This window comes from Portunus trituberculatus, chromosome 31 (genome assembly GCF_017591435.1).
Source record: "Portunus trituberculatus isolate SZX2019 chromosome 31, ASM1759143v1, whole genome shotgun sequence".
In the NCBI taxonomy this organism is placed as follows: Eukaryota; Metazoa; Arthropoda; class Malacostraca; order Decapoda; family Portunidae; genus Portunus; species Portunus trituberculatus.
In genome coordinates, this window is record NC_059285.1 from 16023778 (window position 1) to 16028556 (window position 4779).

Consider the following 4779-nt stretch of genomic DNA (forward strand, 5'->3'; position numbering starts at 1 on the left):
CTGCTGCAGTCTCTGACGAGACAGCCAGACGTTACCCTACGGAACGAGCTCAGAGCTCATTATTTCCGATCTTCAGATAGGCCTGAGACCAGGCACACACCACACACCGGGACAACAAGGTCACAACTCCTCGATTTACATTCCGTACCTACTCACTGCTAGGTGAACAGGGGCTACACGTGAAAGGAGACACACCAAATATCTCCACCCGGCCGGGGAATCGAACCCCGGTCCTCTGGCTTGTGAAGCCAGCGCTCTAACCACTGAGCTACCGGGCCGTGTGTGTGTGTGTGTGTGTGTGTGTGTAATTGATTATTACTTGACCCATGCATGACCTTCATCTTTCATCGCCTTCATCTTCATCCTAACTCCCCATTTGTCGAGTGGTTTAGAGTTACCTACATATCACTATGATAGCCAGGTTCTAGGTGGTAACACCCAAGATGAGCTTGGGTGGTGATATGGGCCGTGATAATTATATGGGTACCACTATAAATAAAATTGCCTGCGCCACTAATGGGCGGAAGCTGAACAGCGCTTCCCATACACTCTTCAAGTGTGCCTACAAGCGCTATAGGCGCCGTAAAAAAAAAAAAAAAAAAATGTCCCCAGGCTTTTTCTTTTCTCCGTCATCGCCTTTTGATGCCACCAATGCATCCCTGGCAGGCTAGCTCACCCGTTCCCTGCCCTGTAGCTTAATTGTGATTAAGTTATATACGTGTCATAACAAAGGGACATTAGCAAAGTTTTTAGGATCAGTAGCCAGGACAGAACCAGATATAATGGGTTCAAGATTGAGAAATTAAGATTTAGGAAAGAAATGGGAAGGAACTGCTATTTCTCTAATTGATTGATGAATGGAACGGACTCAGTAATCATATTGTTAGTGCTGTCAATAGGGAGCTTTAAAAGATGAATATAGACAAAATTATGGGTGAGGATGATTGTTGGATTTAGGTAGTTTGTTCACACAGACTGCCACGTTTAAGTCTGACGAACTCTTGCAGCTTCCTTAACTTTCTTATGTTCTTATCTCATTACTTTGATGACTACAATATAAAAGCCATAAATCAGGACACAGAGGCACAACAGCAACAGCAACAGACACACCTTCAGCACCGCGACAACAGTGTGGTTAGGACATCCCTGTACTTCATCGATACTCTCTGAGACCGAGTTGTCCTCACCCCTGTTGTTGTAATGGCGAGAAAGGCGGTGGCTCGTGGGGCGCGGCCTTTGCTGTGCCACAATCATCGTCTTGATGACGCTATTGACCTTCTTGGTGCAGAAGAAACCATGCAGCAGGAGGCAGGCTGCGCCCAGGATGTAGAAGGCCACGAAGATGTTTTGTGTGTCTCGGGTCATGGTTAGGTATAGGCCATAGGCACACACACACACGCACGGCAGCAACACACACAAGCACAACCGCAGCCCGAAGTCCAGCACCAAGGCATCCCGGAGAGAATACAGCAGGCTTGTGGAGACGTCTGAACCATGTTCTTTGTCAGAGGCGATGCGGCGGTCCAGGCCAGCCATGGCCTTGCAATAGGTCAGACAGCTCTTGAGCACCACTAGCATCCACAACAGCACGGAGGCTACGCTCAGGATGAGAAGGAACACCTCCAGTCCTTGAAAATCTTCAAAGATGAGCTCGTCTACTGTGGTAGTGGTAATGGTAGACACGGCTTCAGTAATGGTGATGTAAGTGGTAGTGGTGGTGGTCGTGGGAGTGGTAGTGACAGAAAGGCAGTCAGGATCAATTTTCTCACCATAGCAATACAAAATTGTAGCCGACACGTTATATTTGATCAGTATATCTGACTTTCTATAATTGGTTAGAAGTTTCGTCTCTCCCATTTCGACCTCCTCATAGGAGTAAATCAAGGGTCCTACGGGAGTTCTGTACACGTAGGTGATCTTCACCGCCGAATGCCTGGGCGTCAAGTAAAATGGAGTTTTATAATCATATATGCCTCCATCCAATGTCATAGGACATTCCTTTGGACACGTGACGCCAGCGCCCTGCGAAGCCGGGATGTCGGGGATCGCATTCCCCAGCCCTAACAAAGCCTGCATCAGGCTGAGCAGAGCAAGGGTAGCAGCCATGTAGTAAGGAAAGCTGGGGTTGTGCAGGCTGAAGTGGTGGTTGATGAGTCGGTGAGGCTGTGACTGCCACAGCTTATGATAGGTGAGGTGTATTTTTCACAGACTCACTACCAGTTAGGGTTGCCATGTTTGTCCTTTTAAGGACAGTCTGTCCTTTTTTTAGCCTGTTTGTCCTTAAGTTTTCTTGTAAAAAAGGACAGTCAAAATCTGTCCTTTTCTGTCCTTTTTTCAGCAAAATTTATTTATTTATTTGTTTATTCATTGTGAACCACGGATCCGGTCAAACCTTCAAACACGCAGTCAATAAATTTGTTTCTGCAACTTCCTATCTTTTATTGTTTTATCATATTTGTTCTTGTGTTATATGAAAATAAATCGAGCATATTATAAACTTATGATTTTTCTGTGGGATCGCAGACTGGTAACTATAATAAGCAACCGGCAACTCCCTTAAAAAGCGCTCCCACTCCCAGCCTCCCAGTCTAGCCTAAATGTTGTTAAATTTCATATAACCCTGCAAGTTCTCTCTCTCTCTCTCTCTCTCTCTCTCTCTCTCTCTCTCTCTCTCTCTGTTATACACTTTTAAACACATACCTTAAACACACACACACACACACACACACACACACACACACACACACATATATATATATATATATATATATATATATATATATATATATATATATATATATATATATATAATACACACACTTTTTGTTGTGCTGTCCTTTTTTGGAGGCAAATGTCCTTTTTTTAAAGCAGGTCTGTCCTTTTTTCATGTGTAGTGTCTGGCAACCCTGCTACCAGTGCCTACCTCAACTATCCAGTTTTCAGTGTTCGCCGGCTGGTTTAATTCAGGAGTGGATAATTCCGGTCAGAACTTCTCGCGGTACACAATACTCGTCTCTAAAACACTTTATATATTATATATTACGATGTACGTATTGATCATTTACCATGCTTTTACTACTTCCAGTGTTTTAATTGTCTTTGGGTATTTTACTATGGAATCTTTTTTTATAGTTACATCAGCTTATACGACGAACATCATTATATAGAGGAAAATAATATAGTCGCCTGTTGGTGATGGAAGAAGCACGACTTAGCACGTACTGCAGCATCCTCGGGATATCTCGATCGGTTTTGGCCGTAGGTTTTCTATTTTTCTCATAAAGAAACTGAACAAAAAAAATAGATGCATGCACACTTTCCTTTTGAAGCATCTTAATCTCTGCAGAAATTAGGAGAAATATGTGTTAAAGATTTGTGCTGTATTAAGGCGAGTTAACACGTCAATATTGCGACTAAAATTGCAAGTCGCTAGGAGTATCGACTGAGCCATTTTAGTCGGAACACGTTCCGACTAAAATGGCTGGTTGGCTGGAAGTGAATGTAAACAAACAATATCTCAACAAGATGTCAAGTGACGATGACGATTGCGATCAAAATCATCAAATCATCACAAGTATTCAATCCTCACCAACAACACCCTGCATAGAGGGAAGCAGTAATCGGAGAGTGGCAGCTTTCTCATCGAACGCCAATTTGCGTTTAATTTAATTGCTCTAGAATTCATCTTTTTCCCTCACCAACTCCAAAATCTTATCGACATCAACACCACATTTTCATACCTTTCTCCGTGACCTCACAAGGTAAACAAAGTCGCAAATCGACTGGTTTTCAAGTGACTAGGCACCGTTATTCAATCGAAAACTCTACCAATTTGCAATTTCAGTCGCAAATTGACGTGTGAACCCTTTAACCAGACATGCCCGGAATTCACGTATCAAAATCTGCGTCCGGGGCCGGATTTTTTTTTAAATTCCTCAAATGTTCGGAATCTTAGCTTCCATCAATGACTTAAAAAAAAAAAAAAAAAAAATCATATTCCTATAGGTTGCAGTGGTGGAAGAGAAAAAACTGCTTTAGTCTGGTTTCACTCAAGATTAACGTGTATGGATCTTGTATGGAATCATTACTTAATCATCTCACGTTACACTTGTTTGAGGTCTTGTGACCTTGTTACTGCAGCAAAGGTTAATAAATTGTTGTTGTTGTTGTTTTTTATTAATTAACATGCTTTCCAATATTCTATCAGATGTTAGTAAAAACGTCTGTTGAACACTAAAGGGTTAATATATGAAAACCCTTTTATTTTGTGTAATGTATGCAGTCAAACCCTTATGGGAAGCAGTTAGCAAATAACATACCAATACAGTGATTGTTAAGTGCTCATATGTCATGTCCCAACATACAAACTCCATAAAATAATAAATAAATCCCATAATTCCAGAATACTAATGAAAAGCTTACCCTTACTTCTTACTTCAACATAGAAAAACACCCAGATAGATTAAAAACAACGTATGTACTACAAAAGAACAAAATAACTAAAACCCATAAATACCAACAATCATGCCATGGTAATAACAAATATTATATTCATGATATAAGAATGACAACACATTATCCTTTCATTCTTTTACTAAATAAAGAGCAGAAAAGAAACAATAGATGAAAAAAAAAAAAAAAAAAAAAAAAAAAAAAATGCTGTAATAAAATATCCCCTGACAGAAAGGGAGACTATATATATATATATATATATATATATATATATATATATATATATATATATATATATATATATATATATATATATATATATATCCA